This window comes from Molothrus ater, assembly GCF_012460135.2.
Source record: "Molothrus ater isolate BHLD 08-10-18 breed brown headed cowbird chromosome Z unlocalized genomic scaffold, BPBGC_Mater_1.1 matZ_random_MA35, whole genome shotgun sequence".
NCBI lineage: Eukaryota > Metazoa > Chordata > Aves > Passeriformes > Icteridae > Molothrus > Molothrus ater.
Window position 1 is genome coordinate 2,802,131 of NW_023416471.2, and position 21,698 is coordinate 2,823,828.

Here is a 21,698-nt window from a genome sequence, read left to right on the forward strand (position 1 = left end):
TTATCTCTTTTATGTAGTTTTAACTCAATAGTCATGTAGCTAGCCCTCTTCCATATCTCCATCATACACCTGGATTAGAAACAAATTTCTATTTTGATCTCACTGAAAAGTGAAAACTTGACTTTGATTATTTGGATTCCATTATAAACCAAAATATAAGCATCTTCCTCACTGACTGAAGCCATCAATGAAATACCTCAAAGAATGCACTATATTAGCTCCAGACGAAGATTTACTTTACTGTGTTAACCAACATCTGGACATCAGAAAAAAACCCTAGATTTAGGTTTGTGACCTGTTGTTTCCTCTAAATATCTCAAAGATACCAAAAACTGGGAGTGAAGAAATGTCAGCTATTTAAGGCTTATATTTGCTGCTTAATTTTAGGAAGTAGTCATGTAGTTAAAAATGTCTGTAATGAGTACTGTATAACAATATATTAAAAGAATAGATATTCTACATTAGAAGACTTCAAAGATAATGTACAGAAATTATATGCTTAGAATAACTCTGTATCAAGTGAACTGCTCACCAGTTCAGACCACTTACACATACATCCCAGTTATCTGAAACAAGTACCTCTGAGGGCAATTAACCTGTTGCTGAGGCATATTTTGTGTTCATAGTGTATAAATGTGTAACAGACCTCCAAAGCATAATCTGACAGTGCTAGAAAATTTGGCTGCAGCTTTAAAGGTGTGGAAATAGTTGCACAGATTCACTAGGAACTGTATGAGTTCCTTGGGTCAGAACAACCAGAAGGGATGGGTTTTTTTCAGACTGTAGGAATCTGCAATACTTCAGGCTCCCAGTCCATAGGGCCTGAGCACAGGTTTCACATTATTTACCACTTTTCTGTATTTTTGTAAGTACTAAAATATACAGTCACTGCCAACAGATTCAGAAAGTTCAGATGCAAGGCCAATTTCAACTCTGCAACCATTTGCAAACTGGTTCTACAGGGACTGTAGACTGTATAGACAAATGCATCCATTTTGATCTCTGAAGTATTTCAGCAAGTGAGCTGAATATGTAATCTGAATATTCACTGAGCTGAATATTTCAGCTATGTGAGCTACACTCACATAAACTTCACACATAATCATAGCAAAAGTTTGTTACTGACAATGTTAGAACATAAAAATGTACTGGTGAACATAGATAATCATGTTTGTCCTAGCTGTCTGTTTTTTAAAATATATTTGTCCCTGTGTTAGTTAGACCATATAAAAGGGAGTAACAAGTCAGTGGAAAAAAACATTTAATATGATTTTATCACCTTTCACCTCACTAAGATGATGTTTCATTATAAAAACAATTAACAAGATTTGTTCCCTTTCTTTTTTATTTAATAAATGCAAAATAAAGGGCTTTTTCTTTTTAAATGACACTTCTCTGCCACATGGGAAATCCTTTAGTTCTGAAGTAAATTAACAGCTCAAACTGAAGCACCAGACATGACACAGAAATGAGATGCTGGTCACGGAAGTGATGGTGCCAGAAGTAAAACTCCCACTGCAGCAACTCATCAGCCAAGCACCATGCAGCCACCCTCGGTATCAAGAAATCAATGCTATAACATATATGTCAATACATATATCTTAGTAATATATTACCAAGAAATTGTAGTGTTCAATAAGCACATTAAGGACCCTTTCAGACAAGACAATTTCACAAATTGCTGTTGCCTTCACGCAATCTTACAGAGATAATAGTGACCATTTCTGTTTAGTTAAAAGCTTGCAGCAGCAAAAGTCATGCATATGGTCAAGTGGAACTGACAGAGTTTAGTTTCAATGTTCCACTTGACCATATGCATGACTCAAGATTCAAGAACTTCTAGCAAAATCCTAGTGTGTAAGTATTTTGTGTTTGTGTGTAAAGCCATTTTGTTCTGAGAATTATCTCTGGGAGACAAAAATTAGAATTCTCCTAGCACTGATATTTTAAATTAAATTTTCCAAAAGAAGATCTATGCATGTAGACAGACAATGGCTTCAGCTGTGAGCAACAAGTGAAGGTTATTCCCAAGGAAGAATGAATTGTATGCTACAAAATAATCTCTAAGAATAGTTACATTGAGCATTAAAGGCTGATATTAATAGTTTTAATGAAAGAGAAATTTGCTTCAAGTAAAACATGAGAAATTTTTCGTACCTGTTAAACATTTTTGTTCTCAGTCACACTTATAGTCCATTCCCAGATGGACTGAAAACAGTTACTTAGCATGGCAGCAGAACTACATATAATAGGCATTATGATTCCTCATTCAGGAAGATCTAACCTGTCATAATCTGAAGTTTCATTCATTTCAATGGCACTATGTTGATTTTCATGACCAAGAACCTGGACCATTTTGTGGCTTCACAAAATTATACTCTCTTTCTCTAAAGCACTAGCTCAAAAGGAAGGTTTCCCGCATTCCCATAAGAGTTTGTAGAATATTGCTCATTACTGACAAGTAGAATATACATATATATGTATATATATATATATATATATATATATATATATATGTATGTATAAACCAAAAACCCAACATATCTTTTCTTGAACAACCACTGTCATTAAAAGACTGCTTACTCTGTTTTATGTGTATCTGATCGCTAAAGAATCCTAAACGAGGAAAATTTGAACGCTTGGATAAGTAACATGGGGAGGACTGTGACAAATAACAAAACTGAAAAAAAATGTTAGAGAAAATAAAATCTGAGATAACTTTAGTTTTCAGGAAAGTGCAAAGTCAGATACCATAAATTTGAAGAAATACTTTAAAGCTTGCCCCTGTGTAAAGGTTTAACACTAATCAGAGCCAGTTTCATTGAAGTGACCTCCAAAAGGACAGTGGAAATAATTGCAAAAAAGGTTCTTGGACAAGAAAGAGTTTAAACTTACACCTTGCAGTAGAACAGATTACATATGGACTTGTCCACTTGGAAATCTGGCAAACTGGGTGAATCAAGAATAGGAAGTTGACCTATAGAGATGCTAATGGAGAATATTTATGAAAAATAGTAGCTTGTTTAAGACCACCTTGGGATGTGAACTATCACAAAGGTACAATGTGCTTATTTCTTCCTGGAATGCACTGCTTTTCAAGACCTTCCTCTATACAAAACCAAAATCTTAGATTTTACAATGCATTTTAAAATTAAAAAACTTTAGTATACCTAATACTGAAGAACAAAAAGGCAAAACATATAATTTATTGTGAAATATATTAAGAAGTATTATACTGATTTTTCCTTAGTAGTAATATTTGTCTGACTGTAAATGAGACACCTCCACGTGCAGTTTTTTCAGTGTTTTCTTTTTCAATTAAGTTTTTTCTGTAATTCAGAATACTGTTGAAATAAGAATTCCTCTTACTAAAGAACTAAAATCTGAACATAAAATACACGTAGATTGAATCAAAATCTACGTAAACAAAATTATGAGGGAATGGGTATGTCCTTTATAAAATAGCTTGCACAGATTAGAAAAATCATTAAATTAAAATCCAATTAAAAATCCAATTAAATAATATTTTCTTTTTCTTTTTTCATCTGATTGCTCTAGTCGCAAACTTGGAAGATTATTGTCAAATTGTTGCATTAATAATAGATAAATAAGTACTATAATTTACAATCAATTTCAACAGCTTCTTTTGTTAACTTGTCTCTCTGTTAATTATGTTTTTTGCTCTTTCATCCTTCATATTTTATGAATATGTGTAGATAGAGACAGAAACAAAGTGAAAGAAAAAGATCAAGTGCAATGTTCAATGAAAAAAAAAAAGATTAAAAATGTAACTTGTGAAATGTCTCTTTAGGCCAGCTGATTGCAGGGTAACTACCAAAAAGCTGACACACACACTTTTATTTATATCTACTCAAAAGCAAGAAAATGTCAAAGAATCAGGATGAAGCTGATTTCCCTCTTGTGTATGTGCATAGGTTTTGATTATAGGCTTTTTCCTCAATTGATGAACTATTACGTGGAGTTCTGAGTATCACTTTACAAAAATAGTGCTATGTTCAGGGTCAATACCTCTCCAACAGTTAGCTATGAAGTCAGCTATAAAGTTACCACTGATTTTGTTGGAAAAGAGTGCGATCAAGTCCTCTTTATTTTCTCTAGAAAAATTTTGGAAGTCTGTTTCCAGGAACAATAGAAAAACCCACATCTAACTAATTTGTGGTATTCATTCATTTTTTTTTTCTGCTAAGGGGACAAATTGAATGAGATTGTACACAATTTAAAAACTATCTTTCAGCTTGGGAAAGACTAGGAACTTAATCTGAATATTTGCTAACCTAGTAAATACTGGCTATACGAACAAATAAAGCTATTATCTGAAAATATTTAAAAAGAGAAATAACAAATGTAATTTTAAGGCAGATTTTCTCCATTATCAAAGGACCAAATCCTCAAGGTTTGGTATAGTGCATTTGTTTTGACCCTTCTTTGAAAACCTCATTGTTTTTCAAGGTTAGCTAAGGAGTTTAGAAAAGAGTCTTCCTGTAATACATGCAATGCATCTGGAATCACATATTATCTCTAAAGCTGGGAGCCACTGGTGATACTCCTTATACAAAAATGCATATCTCTATTTTTAATGATAAAATATAAAAAGTCTGAGAACTTAGCAGACTGGAAGTCTTTATGCACATAACAAATCCCCTGACAAACTTCCATTACTCTCCTGTTTCTAGCATTTTTTTCACTCTATCAATTCCCTCACAGAAGACAGAAACAAGTGAACCCATATCTAAATTTAGTGTTTGCACGAGGGCAACCAACGGAGCCTGAGGATCATGCGCTGTGTTGCACTGCCCAAGTATTTGACCACCTGGGAATGTTTCCTCATGATTCACCAACACAAGGTTTCAGTGATGGCAAGGTTCCAATGCAATAATGTAACTACAGTAAAATGTTCCTGATTAAAGGTTGGTAGCATTAGTATCATAGGTAAAATATTCCATCTAAAAGCCATTTCAAAAAAGGTGTTTTTATTAGGAGAAAAGAACAAGTCAAATTAAGTGTAATTCCCAAAACTTCATGAAATCTGTGACATGGACAGGAACAAAGCATGGATCTCCCAATGTTTTCCTCCTAGTTAATTTAGTCTTTTGACATGCTGCTTTCTCCATAAGCAATAGAAATGTAAAATTAAGTTGAATTGACATTAATTATAGGACATGATTATAAACTGTTCATTACTTTTAATGTCTATCTTCAATAATTTCTGCATCTTTAGAATCAATGCATAGCCACTCCAAGTTTTGCTGCAGAGTGCCAGAAAGGGAAGAGGGGAATCATAAAACATCTTTTTTAATTCAAAGCTGAGCAGTTGTTCTGCAAGCACTAGCACTCTTCCCACGCAACAGCATGAATTACACTTTTTCCACCTAGGTTTTTTTTCCCTGACCTTCTTTGGCATTTAAGTGCAGAAAAGAAAGTATTTCAGGACTGCATGTGTCACTCTCAGAGATCTGAAGTTCCGGTTGCCTGCAGGGGCCATTTAAAAACATTAGCGTTGTCCTGGGAAAAGCAGCCTTTGGACATACTCTCATCCATAACAAAAGAGATTCTAAATAATAATCAGTGTGAGAATATATTGTTTCTCTTTGACCACTGGTGTAGGAAACCTGGTTGTATCATAAAGTCTCGTGAAGAGAAGAAGCATGTAGAGGCGAATAATGGGAAAATAGGACGCCTATGGTGCATGCTCAAACTCTCAGGAATAGCTTTTACTGAGATTAAAAAGGGAAATGAAACCGAATCCTTTGACCAGCTTTTCAGTGAACCTTTGACTAGTTTTGCAGTGAAGTGAGTATACAGTAGCAATCCGTTCCACTCGGGGTTCTAAAACTTTTTAAGGTGGTATTTATGTAAAATAGTTTTAGTTTATGATTAGATAAGTCGAGCAGGAAGTTCATTTAATTTTCACTAGAGATCTCTTTTCTAAACAATAGAAAAAAAATTGCATTTTACCTGTAGACACAGGCACTGTCTTTAAATGAAAAGCAATTTTATTCCTCCAGTAAATGTTGATTTTTAAAAATGAACCTAGGTCAAAAGCCTTAAAAAATCATTGCAGTTTCTTTGGTCAGAGGCATTAAAAAAAGTTGACAGCAGCTGGATGGACAGTTCATACTTCCAGAGAAAGGATCTCTTTCCTTAAACAGACTTACTGTCGATCTAGAATTACTTCTCATAAAAAGAACAGAGATCAATATTTTCCTAGTTCTAAGATGAGTGCTTTTACATTTTAGTTAGTTGCATACTGATTTGTCCAAAAAGATACTTTATTCAGCAAGTATCTACAATTACATACAGCATATCTTTAGATATAATTCAAACCTTGCTTTGTCAAATGCAGCCTTTTATGGTTTATATATTTATATACCCACAGGTCATTTAATTGAGGGAAGAAATACTGTCAATGAAACATTTACCCTCTCTCTCCCTCTCTCTCTCTATGGTCCCAGATTTTTACTTTTGCCACATGAACAGTAAAAAGAAGTTCTACTATAAACATCAAGCACTCTGAGGATATAAAAGACACAACATTTTACCCAAGCAAGTTATTTTACTATTTCATTTTTTTTGAAAGAAAGGGATTTGGGGAATGTACGTGAAACATTTTATCACTACTCTTACATGCGTTAAATTTATGTATCCAAAATACTTCATGTCCTGGGAGTTCTTACCAAAACAACACATTACCAGCAGCTTGAACAGTTTGAAGCACAAGCATAGTTAAATGGTCAGCCTTCAAATTCCCTCTAAAAACACAGTAAACACAAAACAAAATACTGAAATGGCTGTCAAGTGCAAGTAGATATAGTAACACAGGCGCATAGTGAGAGTCCTGAGCTGCATGTGAACATCCACACATATACCCTGAGTATTTGGTAGAGACTGACTGTAACAGTTCGCAAAATATCTGTGACAAATATGCCAGAGTGTGCCAAAATCTCAAACTGTTCTTCAAACCTTCACAAGAAACTGCAGAAATCTACATTAGAAGTTAAGAATCAGATGCAAACTGCATGTCTGTGATCAAATTGGATGAGCCCAAAATTCGTTTTTTTTCTCAATTATGCTATGAATTTTTGTGCAGCTGCAAAACTCCACTGGAACATTTTCAAGGCTATTTCAGCATGGTAACACCAGAAGAACTCAGAGTGCAGAATTCAGCACAAATGCATTACAAGTACTGCAGACTCCTCATCATGAACTTTGATACAAAACCAGAAATCCTGACAAAGTGTGTCTGCTGAACACAGAGATGGATCAGTCATGTAATAGCTCAGATTTCAAGCCTTACTGGGCAGAAGCCCAGTACCCAGCATGTACTGCAGAGTATCCAGAGGTCATTAAAAAGAATTATAGAATGGAAACTTCATTACACTAATAGACATTTGAGAGAAGACAGTAATTTGGCATAAGACTTGCAATATGACAGCATTACAGATCTATTTTGAAATCTATAAAGAAATAAACTTTATCTCAGGAAAACAATACATTATTTCTACAGTGATCAAGAGATTGGTGTTTATCACGATAAAAGAAGATTTTAAGTCTTGTTTCCCTTCTGCAGGTGGTAGTTCATGAGATGAGAAAACAAAATGTGAAATTCTAAACCCCTTGAATAAGGTCCCCTGGAAATGATGTCTCCAAAGAGCTGTACTACTCCATAATTACTATTACCTTCCCCTGAAAAACCCTGCCTAACAAAGGATCACTGGCCATCTTTCCTTTTTCTTTTCCTTTTTTTTTTTAGCAAAACATAATGGATTAAAAGTTTTATTATGCAATCTTTGACAAATTCAGCAAGACAAACCATCTTACATAAACACAGCATGCATATTCCAATGCATTTCAAAAGCTGACACAGAGGACCTATTGCCTTTTTATCTGGGGAATCACAGGTGCCTAGGACCAACTTTTTTCAGGAATACTGACAAGTATATAGGTGGATGACCAGGAACATATGTAATCATATTCTGGAAGACATATATATTATAAATATTCTTGTTAAAGCCACAGTTTGAATTTAATTTTCTGGCAAGTAAAATGAAAGCAGTCAAGCCTCTGACTTAAAAGATGGAAACTACTTCACTTTCCAGCAAAAAAACCCCAACAAGCTAGATGCTTGTTAATTGAGTCTTAGGGGATAGAAATAAGAAAATAAAAATTAATTTCCCTGCTTACTGTACACTATTTGATTTTTGGATTACAAAGTAAAGTTGAGTACAGTTTCCCCAGCTATTACCCAAAGTACTTTCCAAAAAAACCCCTAAAAAACCAAAAACCAACCAAGCAAAAAAAAACCCTAAACAACCAAAAAACAAAAAACCCCACAAACAAATGAACAAACAAACTAAAAAAACAACCAAAAAACCAACCAAAAAACCAAATTAGTTACAGCTTTTCAACCAGATTAGGTTTCAGCTCTTCTTTGTCCATTTCAAAGAGTGCAACCTTAACCCAAGCAGAACTAGAAAATTCTAATTGTTACAAAGTATACAGTAACAGTTAAGTGTTACACTACAGTCAAGTGTTACATCTCACAAAGGAACAAAATTCACATTTTTATTCCTCAGATATCTGAGATTTATTTTTGGACATGGAAGGACATTAGACTTTAGATTTGGATTCTAGATAACAAGTTCTATAAGAATTCATACTGAACCAGAATGCAGAAATATTGAAAAATTTTCAACAATAATTTCAGCAATCATTTTCTATAGATCGGCTTTTAGAATTTATATTTAGGTCAAGTATCAAGGATTTCATATTATATGCATTACATTACTGCTATCAGTAAATCCACTGATAACAGATATAGAACAGAGAGGTTTTATTGAATAACTTGAAGAGATTCCCTTGGTGAAATCATTCCAGAAGTATAATTTTGATTCCAAACCAAGTAGTTCAGTGGCCACTTATTTGCTGTTTTGTGCACCTTATCATGGTTGAAACTCTGAGAAATTACAACGGTCAGCTGGCAGGAATTCCATATCTGTCAATTTCAAAAATGTGATTAGTTTCCTGTCTCTAAACAAAACCATACTGAGTAGAACCACCAAGGAATCTTAAACATGATTTAAAGATATCACAAACCTATCATAAGCTCAACTATGTACTCAAATCTTCAATCAATTTACTTAGAAATAAAAATATGTATTTCAGAAAGTTGGACTTTTGCTGCACACAACAAAATTATTTAACTAAGGTCAAGCTTATACAAGAAAAAATGCATTGATTTAACTAAACTGATTGATTTTAAATCCAGTTAAACTGGTGCAAACATCTAATGTAAATGCACTTATCCCAGCTAAGACTTCACTTAAATTAATTTAGCTTACTTCAGCAATTTATCTATGTTAGCTAAACCAATTCTAGCAAAGGTTAAGCAGGTTTAAGTGCTTCTGTATAAGGAGTTTGAACAGATTTAACTATATTGATTTAAAAATATTTTAATTAAAACAGTGTAACATCTCATACAGACGAGGTTTAAATACCCAAGGCAGAGAAGAAAAGGAGCAAACTAAAATTCGTCCTGGCTTCCACCTGGGTACTCCTCTGTTGATAAAGGGTACATTGGCTATGTAACCAGCATGTGGGACAAGGCACAGAATCAAGACTAATTTCAGATGCCAGAAGATTTGTGGGACCAGCAGAAAAAGAAGGGAAAAAAACCGCCAAAAAAAACCCAACATCAAAATCCCAAATCCATAGTTAAGTATTGAGGAAACCTCGTCTGGTTATAAAATGAAATATAAAAGAAGTACCATTCTATTATGGCATTTTTAAAAGTCTGCTCTCAGAATGAAAACTAACATCTGTTTAAGACTTAAAAAAATACTGGTGCAGTATTCAAAAAGGGTTTACATCTTTTATATCAATTTAGCCAGTCTTGGAAGTTCATGGTATGTATGTGTGGTAGCCTCATCACATCTATTTTAAAGTGAACTTCACAAGAGGGATGATCAGTGGTGGAAGACATCGAGATCATTTTTCTCCTGCCCATCAAAACACTAATCACTGCACTCTTCTTTTGCTTATGAAAGCAAACTTTCATACTGGCTCATCCTTGGCAGCCTTGAGAGGCATGGATCTGCATAGAGGTCCAGAGCAAGCCCTCCACACCTGCTGGCTGGGCAGCACGTGCAGTCCAGAGGTGAGTGCCCCACTCTGTGCTGGCACACATGCACCTATTCCCCCTCCTTGGCATGTGAGCAGAACCAGTGAGGACCAGAGCAGCTACAGACACTCGAGGCATCTGCACAAATCCACAATCACTTTTGACTTTATGATTGCTAACTCTATTAGCTCAAGATTTTAAAAGAATTTACAACTACTAGAATACAGAGAGTAGCTACAGCAGAGAGGTTTTCATTCCCATTAATCTTGATGCAGACACTAATCTAAATTCACTGCAGCTGGCACAGCTGTTCATGACACTTCCACCAGACTGCCTTCTGCCATTTCTTTCTGATTTTGCAGATACTCTTCTCTCATTCCTGAAGTTTACTGGTACTCATGAGTCATAATTCTGGCTAAAAAACTGTTTAAATATGTTTTTCCCTTCCTGACACCAATCCTACTAGACGAATCACCTAAGATGTTCTGTGTGGGACATATGACTAAGTCCCTCCCCTGACACCTGAGATCATCACTGCTACTACTTGCTTAGTTTCTGCTGGTCTAATTTTTAGCATCCAAAATTACATTTCTCACCAAGACATAACAGCAAATGAACAACAATGTTAGAGACAGATTGTATAAGCTTAAAACTGACACATTTAGAGACATGTAATAATGGGTTCCCAAAAGAACTAGATCTTGTCTCGACTCTCGACTTTCAGGAGAATGAAAGAAACAATTGTGTTAAAATTTCTCAAAGAAAATTCTGAATTGCTGAATTTCAGTGCTTTAAAAAAGATGTCTATGAAAATACGGCAGTGTATGCTGATGATTTCCTATGATATAGAAAAATGTATCTGTGATTTCAAAATGTGATTTTAAAGAGGACCTGGATATTTTAAGTGGTGTTTTATCAAGCAACTCTGCCTTTAACTAACTGTTCCAGTATTCTTTCCTAACTCTGGTAAACTGTTTGCAAATTATCAGGCAACTAAGTACAAGGTTACATTTAATCTCAAATACTACTGATATTACTAAGTTTGAAAGAAAGGACTCTGTTATGATGTCACCAGATATTTTTCACAGTTAAATGTGTGTTATGTGCTATGAACTGTGTGCCAACATAAAGCCATATTCTCTCTTTAAAGACATACTAATAAAATTTAGAATGAACTTAAGGATGGATTAATCTCATCTAATTTTAGCCATGTAAAGTGAGGATCCTCATCTTTGCTGTTGGTCTACCTAAGCTCTGTAGTCAACTCAGTGGAGAGCTACATCTGGAGATACGTCTGAAAAAATGCATCATCCTTGTGCACCACAGGTCTTGCTCCTCACCAGCTGAAGAGGTACAGATGACTCATGGCTAGCACAAGCTGAGGTGAATCCCACACTATCTGACTTAATATGGAAGGCAATTGAACAATTAGCAAATTAAAAAATTACTTACATATTTTCTGTGAAAATTACTGCTATTTGTATATAGTTGTAACATATGGCAATGGTCATAACATAGCAATGCCATACTTGAAAGCACAATTTTTATAATTTATTTTGTTTATAATTAGCAAAATCCACGAGTAAAATATGACACTTGCTTGTGATGCATCTGAACCAATACACAATAAAAAGCTTTCAGATTTAAACAGCTAAGATAGGGTTTTTATAAAAGAAGTGAAGGAGAAGTGTAACTTAAGATTCTTTCATAGAATTATTTTTATGCTGTATCTTACATTATTGTCATTTAGAGAGCTTTAACCACTTCAAACTCTAAGTCTGCTCAGCATATTTTTTACCTTTTTTAAGAAACTAGGTTTCTGCTTTATTATAAATATTGCTATATTTCACACTGTCATTCATCTTAGTGTAGACTTTGTATGAAGCCATATAGGACAAGCATGAAGAGCATGTTTTGCATAACTAGCTCTTTGCTAGCATGCCACAAAAACATAACTGCTTTAATTGCTACATGTAGGTATTGTCTACAAGGTTGCTGCAGATATATATGTCTGATGAATGAATACATAACCCATTTACACAGCTTTAAAAGAAGAAACATATGCTACACACTTTGCACTTAGGTGTTCTGTACTGGGCACAAACTAACACCATCAGACTGAAATATGGTACTTTTTATTTGCCTCACCAGCAAGAATACCTTCAAGCACACCTTGGATCCTATGAATGTTTTTTCCCAAAATGGCTTTACTTTAAATGACTTCCTTACTGAAAACCTTAAAAAGGTTAATAAAAATAACTGATACAGATTTTTGATGAAACTGCTACAATGTTCTGCCAGCAAACTTGATTTTTGCCACCATCACTGACATCCCAGGTTGCTTACAATAAAAGTAGGCATGAACATGAATAATCTCTAAATCAGCCCATCTGCCAACTAATCAATGAGTGAAGTGCTTATGCTGGAGAATATCCATCCCAGCATGGGTAAGAATGTGTTGTACCTGACCACCACATCTTTCTGAAGCGCCTACTGCCTGTAATAGACCGAATATAACATAAGAATACAGATTTAAGCTTTCAGGAATTTTTTAACTCAAAGATGGACCAGATGCTACTGGGAAGCACTCATGCTCCTGGCAGAGTGCAGTGTCAAAGCAGCCTGGATTTTTTCTCCTAATGGCCCAATTCCACATAGAGATGTCACCAACAGAAAATAGCAAGAAGACAAGTGCAGTCTGAGTCTGAACTAAGAAGGAAATACAAAAGGTGGAGAAAAACATTTTGTGAGAGGATTGGTTATTTGCCAGGTATGAAAAGGGGGGAGTAGACAAATGCCCCACTGGATCCCTCTCAGTTAAAGGGCAGAATATATAAAAGAACTTCATGAGTGGCTCAAGAAACATAGGTTTGGAGAATAACTAGGTCAATGTACCATGAATCACTTTATTTTAATGAATGTAAACAGATTTGGTTTTTGATGAGGAGTACATTAAGTACAGTGCTATAGAAATGCAGTAAATTGGATTACATAAAGATTATGAATTTATTCAAATACTCTATAGCTATGTTTTACAACTTGATAAGCTATGCCTTTACAAATAATCAATCTGTCTACCCTGCAGCTTAAAAAAATAAAGAAAACAAAAAATTGCATTACCAACACTAATAATCAGCAAGTGACTAAGACACATTTTTCTATCTCCTTAGTAGTGATACATTAGTTTAATCTCTACAGTACTGGCAGTTCAATCCTTTCCATATGGACACCCATATGCTACATTACTTGTAACATATCTTCTAGGAAATAGCCATATGTTTCACTTTTAAACCTGCATAATTTGAAGACTTGCTTGTATATTTACTGTTGTTCTTACTGTGCATTTGAAATACCTGTGGGTGTTAAGTAGCATGACAATAATTAATGTTATATCGTACTACAGTACTACAATTGGAAATGCTTCCACGCTATTTACTGTTTTCAGCAATGATTTTTAAAAAATGATAAATATTTATTGACTTCAGTGTTGACTCTGCACACTTTTCCCCTCTGTTCCCAGGAATAGAGTTGAGTATTTATTAACGTAATACAAAGCAGACAAAAGAACATTCAGTCTTGACTTTGGCTCACTGAAAGTAATTCACTACTTTGCATCTTGGTGCAGCCACAGCATTGCTCCGGAGTACTGGCGGACTTGGAACATCCATCTTGCCTATTGGGCCAGGCTCAAGCCATGAAAAACTGAAAAACTGTATTGTCGAGGACCAGGCTGGATGAGGATTGTCCTCTCCATCCACTCTCCTTCCCCTTCACATCTGTCTGCTTTCAGCACTCCAGTATTGGCCACAAGAGCAGGCTCACATTTCGGTCAGGGAATCCATGCAATCCTCACACACAGACTGACAAAGAGAATACCATGAATACAATGCAATTGTACTCAATTGAATGCTATTGAATAAAATTTGCAAGTTATCTTGCTCTCTCCTAATTCTGAACAGCTCTCTTCCTAGAGACAGAGACATACTGTGGGTATGGAAAAAGGCAGTGTGCAGGCTACTAATGGCAGAGAGCATTAACTTAGAAAATTCCTGAGGAAACAGATGTCATGAAGATGAGCTATTTCTGAGCCCCTAAGGAATCCAATTGCAGAGGAACTTCCATGTGACTGAGAAAAAAGTAGGTCCTTGTGGAAAAGTAAAATAAGCTTATGGTCTTTTTCATGCCACATTTTACTTGCCATGTCCAAAATTATAACAGGTAACCAAACCCTAACCCAAACCCAACATGTAAAAAAAAGGGCAGATTTCTGTTAAAATCTCTTATACCCTATTCTCTAGTAACTTTTGTTAGTCTAGGCACTGTAAGTATCATAGATTGTCACTAAAGAAATAATTAGGCTGGTATTGACTTTGTAAGATCCTTCTAAACACTTTGATCCATTGGTTTTGAATTAAAAATAAAAATTAAATAGCCCAGTGAAAGAGTCTAATCAGAAATTCTTTACTGCCACTTGTAAAAACACTTTCGCAGCATGACTTTTTCATTGACAAACAATTGTATTTTTTGTGCTGTTTCACTATTATTGTTTGAATTGCTCCAGAGAGAACAAAGAAAATCTGTTTATCAGAAGGTTATTTAGTATGCAATTCATTAAATGCTTAATCTCAGTAATCTCAGTTTTTGCAGTTGCATCCTTACTTAAAAATATACAATCCTTATAAACAGATTATTATGCATTACTAAAAAATCTCTATCAAAAGGTGGAATAAAAAAAGTCAGCTAGTTATTTTTCAGTTGATTTACACTGTTGTTTATACAAGTAGAACACATGAGGCTAAAATACCAATCCTCCTGAACAGAGAGCTATCTAGCTATCGGGTATTGTATGCTCTTTCCTTTCTAGTGGTCACACAAGGTGAAAATGATAATAAAAGTGCAGGATATTAAGAGACTAGGTAAATTTGCTTTGTAACTGATGTCTCCCTCTACACTTTTATCTACTCTACTCAAAAAGAAATACAAGTTTCCAATTAAGGTTGTGATTGTAAACACAATTAACACATATGCAGAGTTCTACATCTAAACAATTACAAAATCTTCAGTCGCTTCACATCATTGCATATATATGCATCTTTCTACACAATGAAAATAATATACTTCAGTGGGACTACTTATAGCAAGAAATCTGCAAAATTAAACTCTAAATATAGAAATTAAATTTATACAATCCAACACTAAATCAAACATGATTTTATTTCTTTTCTTTTGACCTTGGTTTATGCTAGCAGCAGATGATGAATTTAATTTGAGTTATAGTTCCCACATTCATGTGTGTTTATATACACTAATTCATCACTACACAGAAAAGCCCTAAAGTATATTAACACAATATGTTATGATTTCAGACATCTGCTTTATTTGTTTTGAGAACCAGAAAAGATAAATGATAAAATATTACTACCAATCTCATTTACAATAACTCATTATTTTACTAAAATAAGATTGAAAAAAAAATTATCTATAAAATATAGCCATAAAGAAAACTGTGTGCAACTGTGTTAATCACTAATTTTGAATTTACTTCTAGCCTGAGATCAATTTGCACCACATGTCTCTTGATATATAACTGAAATACTTATTTCAGAAATAAAAATAATTAGCTCAGAAAAACTTGGAATTTTCTAGGAGAAAAATGATGGGGTATCCCAGTTAGTAACAGCCTTTTCTGCCATCTGTTTTATATTCTTACAGTCCAACATACAAAACAAATTGAACATATTAACCTGCACTGCTCCTGAATATTTCAATCCTGAATTTTAAAAAAATATTTTTTAGTTTCAGTGCTTTTAATTCTGATTATTGTTCTTTCTCCTCAATAGCTGTGTAACAATCAAAATGCCAAAAAGGGATCTTTGAAAACTAGAAGTAAATTGACTTGCAGAGCTGACTACAGAATAAATTTACTAGAACAAAAGAACAGATTACAGCATATAAAGACTGCCATGACACACTAATTTCCATATTTAATCATGTCACTGCAGGAAATTTTCTGTGGTAAATTCCAGGCTTCATCATTTTGTATAGCACATGTACACGTATGATCAGCACGGTCACTTGGGGCAGTAGGACCAGCACCAGACCTGCCAACAACCAGCACTGGATCTTTGACATGGTGCCCCAAGAGAACACAGGCTAAACAAAGCACATTCAGTTCCCACCTGTGTCAGTGTGCCCATATTTCCCTTCTACTGACCTCAACACACCAACAAAACCTGAAAAACCCAATGCCCCATTTCAACATGACCTGCTGTTTTATTCCAGTCAAGTGAGGCAGAGGAGGAATCTCAAAGTCGCCTATTTCCCATGAGGTTTTAGAGAACTATCTTCTGAGGACCCATCAATGCTCACATGGAGGCAACAACTGCAGTGTGACATCAGGGGCTCAACCTGAGCTCAGCACATAAGTGCAAATCCAGAGGAAACCATGCTTCATTAGTAGTGCTTCTCTGAAATATCCATGTAGTGCAACATAGAAATATTAAACAGAACACAAAAACATAACTAATCTGAAAGTTTCTTTTCAATATCTTCGAAGTGATGCACAAAAGAGTGGTATTCTTTGATGTCTCATGATATATCAGCTTCCAGAGGACGTATACCCAGTTTTAACTAACTTGGCTTTTTTAGCCCAGAGTAAACAATGGCTCTGTAGTAAAGTACACAGAAACAGATATTTTCTATCTTAAAATGGTTTCAATATTCAAGCTAAGTGATTTTTACCCTTCTGATGTTCACATGACAGCAAAATGCAGAAGAATGGGTGAATTCTTCCTTGTCTTTGCACATAAATGGTCTCTTGAGCCAGAAGAAAAAGCAGGTATACATAAAGAAACACAGCGGATACCATCACTGTCTAATGCTGCTCTATGGTCCCATCAACTGTGACACAACTTCCTACCACTCAAAACAGGGCTGCACCTACAGCACAAGAAGAGATCCATTTTTCATCTTTTCACGTGAGGTGGTAGGTAAATCTCTTTCACATGAAGTAATTGAAGCAATTGAAACTTTGGTAAAAAAATAAAAACCCCATAATTTTGGGAGATCAGTGTGAACACAAATCTCAATTATCTTCTAGAATATACCATATTTGTACAAAGCAAGACACATACATATCTTAAATTAATCTCATATTCTTATATGGCTGAAGCTATTTTTTAGTATAAAACTGCATAGGGCTCTAAAACAGTTTAATGATGAGTGCCATAAAGTTGTTCTTCCCTAATTCTGAGATACTATTAAATATTTCCTCAACAGAAATGATCACCATCAAACACTGTCAAATACAGAACTATTCCTTTGGGAACCTTGTATATATACATTACTTTTATATATATATATATATATGTATGTCCCTCACATTTATTTCCATCATGCCAGAAATACAATTTATCCAAGATGCTTAGCATTTCCTAGATTTACAAATCCTCTTTGCCAGTTTTGCAGTTAGTTCACTCTCAATAATTTTCTTGATGCTGTCCTCAGACACTACACTGGGCCTTTTAACAAATGTTTTCCCTTAAATTTGAGATATTTATCACAGAAGGATTATGCCAAGGATCTTTCATAATTTAAAACTAATATAGTATTCTACACATGTAAGTATGTACAACACTTGGAAAATTATTAGAATTTTAGTTATGAGTAACTGAAAGCCATATTTCATGCACTAGTGATTCATGAGTCATAATCTGTGACAATCATCACATGTACATAAAAGCATGTTGCAATTCCAGATGTCATAAATTCATACAGGCAATGTTTGAATCAAAATGATGAGTTTCAAAACTGCTACCTTTTCTATTTATAGCAAACACACATATTTGTAGTACTGACTGTCTCTGAGGTCACATTTAAGAGCAGAGGAAGGCATCAGGACCTCTGCCTTCTCTCAAGCAGCAGACAGATGATACTGTCTTACCGGACAACTCCTGCTTCAAGTCAGAGGTCACAAGCATAAAATAAACTTTACTGATGGCTCAGGGCAATGTCTTTGAGAATTCTCACTCGCTTCTCTCCATACTGTTTTCCAGGTCCAGCAACGCACTTTTGCCACCTCTGTTTTCAATAATGCCACAGTGATGGCACTACGTTCATATGTAAGTAAATAAATAAATAAGGATTCTTTCACAAGGTACCTCCACTATTTGTAGTTCTTTAAATAATTATAAAATGAAAAAAATCAAGATTAAAATCAAAATTAAAATTGGCTGAATTATATGCATTTTTCTTATTCTGTGTATTGACAGAATATTCCAGAAAATTACCCAGACATATTTTTTGTCAAATTATTTTTCTGTCACAAAAATAATGTACGTCAATTCATGCTTCTGTTTGATTTTGAGATTCACTGATCAATTTTATCTCATTTTACTTTCAATCTCACCCACTATCTTCTCTAGCAATGAGACTGAGGGTATCATCTTTGCATCTTTCCACCTTCCAAGGCATTATATTTCTTTCATGTTTTTTGAGAATAAAAAAAGCTATTATCTTCCTTATACTGATCCTTTTTTTCCAACAATCTTGTAAGAAAGATTTAACATAAGAAGATTTAACATAACTTGTATCCAGTATATGTTTCAATACATTCAGGCACAGTCAGATTTAAAGGAGCATCTGAAACATCAGTAATTGAAGTTTTATTACAGGGAAGAGTTCTGAAGTTGTTTATTTCTCTTCAACACTGTCTGGTGTAACCAAACAGTGGTTGGTTACACCACTGTAAGATTTTTTTACCAGAAGCAGAAAAAATTTTAAGACAGATTGGAACTGGATGATTTAAATATTTTATAGCATAAGGATTAGCATATATTTTTTTCATTGTTAAGGAAAAAAAAAAAGAAAGCAAAAAGAAAAAACTGCCTAAACTGAACATATTGAAAAATCTCAACCAACAGTATGAGTGGCAGAAATCTGTAAAGGCAGAGGCAATTTAAATAGTACAAAGGAAACTTTCAGAACTCTGGTACAAAGGCCTCATAATTTATGAAATAATAAACAAACTTGTATAACATGTTCTGTATCATACACAAAATCCCTCAAGAACTGCTACTTGGGAAAAACCATTATCAAATAAGTTTAAAAATGCACCAACCTAAAGAAACTGCATGCAACCCATACAATAAAAATGTCAGACTTCTTTCAAAATCTCTTATCCTCGAGACTCTAGTAACTTTTTTGAGTTCAAATATGGTAAGTATCACAGATTCTCAAAAATCAGTGTCATGCCACTGGCATGCTGAGACTGCTGTCCTTTCATGCTGACCGTGACCACCTCATTGGTTCTTCGTATTTTCCAGTTTGATTTTATTTACCTCAGGACTCCAGTTTCATACATGAAATGTGAGCCCTGAAGGGTAAGGACCCCAGGGACTCTTCTATTCGGGTTTTAAACGATGCCTAGTGCAAGTAGATTCCCTAGTTGCTGCCAGAGATTTTACAGTCACTCACGGTGCTGCAATAAACAGCGCAGTAACACAGCAGATTAAAGACTGCTCTTGTGCAGCTTTGTGTGAATGGGGACAGCAACATCGTGGCAACAGCGTTACCACAGGTAGTGAGGGCATATCTTAAAGAGAGAGTAACAAATTCAATAAACTCTTTCAAATAAGCAAAAATAAATGCTTTCAGACATTGCAAGTTTGTGTATTCTTTTCTTATACTTGCCAAACCCAGTCCTTTGCATCCCTGGAATTCAACTCTCTACAGAGTATGGGAAACAGAAACCTTGTCAGGAATACAGGTTTTAGACACAAGGAAAAAGACACAAATTGCACTGTCAGACATGGGGAGAGACTGGAATGTGGTGCGGGTGGGTTCAGACCCAGCCCTCAGGAACTGTACACTGCAGCTGGGATGTGCATGATCTGTTGGCCTTAGTGACCTAAGTGACTTAGTGACCTTTATGCACTACAGAATCAGGAGCTCCTGCATGGGCACAGCTTGCTACCACAAAAGTTTCATAATACTTCCCAAATTATTTCTAAATCACATTAATTAAATGGAAAAAGAAAAAAAAGGAAATAAAATCAAAGAACCATCCTATGAATTTATGAAGCCTGGTTTCCAAAGGATTTATGTTGTTGCTGATTTTTTAATTGCATTACAGTAAGGCTTTAGAGAAAAACCTCTAATATTTTATGTATGAAAAGAACCAACATAGGAAGGAAAAGCGATTAATTTGTAAGGAACTCAACCAGAAGAGAAATCCTTTCTGAGGATGAGGTATTCTGACATCCAATACAGCATTCATTTTAACAATTAGAGCATTCATGGTAGCTATTTTTACCTGGATCTTAGAACATCTAATAAAAATTGACATATAGCATTTTGGACATGTTGCTGATTGAGGAAGTACTGGTGTTTCTACCTTTCACCCAGAAGATTATTTTAACAAAATTTATGGAACTTAAAACATCTGAGACTTACCTCGAATTCATTGAAAACCTAAAAGGTAAGTATGTTTCTAGGAGGGTTAAAACAGAAGAAAATGTGCAAGCAAACACAGTGACATGGACCACTGTAAATCTAAACACACAGAAGTTAGGCAAAACTAGTACTAGCTAGGTTAGCTGCTTAATTTCATCCTTCATGCCTACATGTGATGATGACAGAATGGTAATTAAGCATGAGATCCCAACAAACCCCTGTCACACTGAATGTGGAGATTTGATTGCTTGTCACTGAATGAGAATCAATTTAACATTTTTTACTAACTTTAAAATACACTGTTATTTTTGCACACAATATGCTTTTATGCTTACAACCTAGGAATATGGTGACACAGCTACTGTGTCTATATTCTTTGCAAAAATTAAGATCTGACAGTATGTCCCTAAGTATATTGTGACCTAGATTGAATTGTATTATCACAATTTTACACACAGGAACTGAGATGAGGATTAAAACCAGAAACGGCTAAGGGTTGAAACTATCAAAAAATGCTGAAGTGCCTGGCAACAGAAGTTTTCAACATACCTCATGAGAGCATCCTGACTTCACCTATGCACCCTAAATACAGTAGATCAGTATACTGGCACACAGAGGGGTCTGTAAAAATCTAGATGCCTTGCCCAGCACCACACAGGAAGCCTTTGGCAGAGGCATGCAGCGATTCAGCTCTCTGGCAGAGCACTTGGCTGTCTTAGCATGACACTGTGCTTTTTTCTACAGTCTCCAATTCGTGCACCACATATTTTCCAACTTCCGCAATAAAAGAAGCAGATGTACTACAGACAACAGCCTCATTGCAGCTCTAATGTGTCCCCAGTACACAATTTGTCCTGTTCAAAGGAGAGAATGGAAAGCATTATGCAACAGATATTTAAAACCTATCATGCAATGTACACAAAATAACCACGCAACTAATCATGCAGAACTTTCTTCACCAGTGTATTAATTTTAAGAAGCACTTGGAATCCTAAAGTTAAATAAGCTTTTCTTCTATTTTTTTTCCTGTGATTTGTAGAACTATAAAATTAAAACAATCCAAAACTACCATCAATGGTTCTCATGCACAAATGTAACAACCCGTTTC

General features: G+C 35.0%; 1 protein-coding gene across 1 annotated transcript in view; it reads right to left on the bottom strand.

Moving 5' to 3' along the window:
• The window catches only part of FBXL17 (F-box and leucine rich repeat protein 17), a 270,236-nt gene that overhangs the window by 32,111 nt on the left and 216,427 nt on the right, over positions 1 to 21,698 (bottom strand). The gene's annotated exons all lie outside the window — the stretch shown is intronic.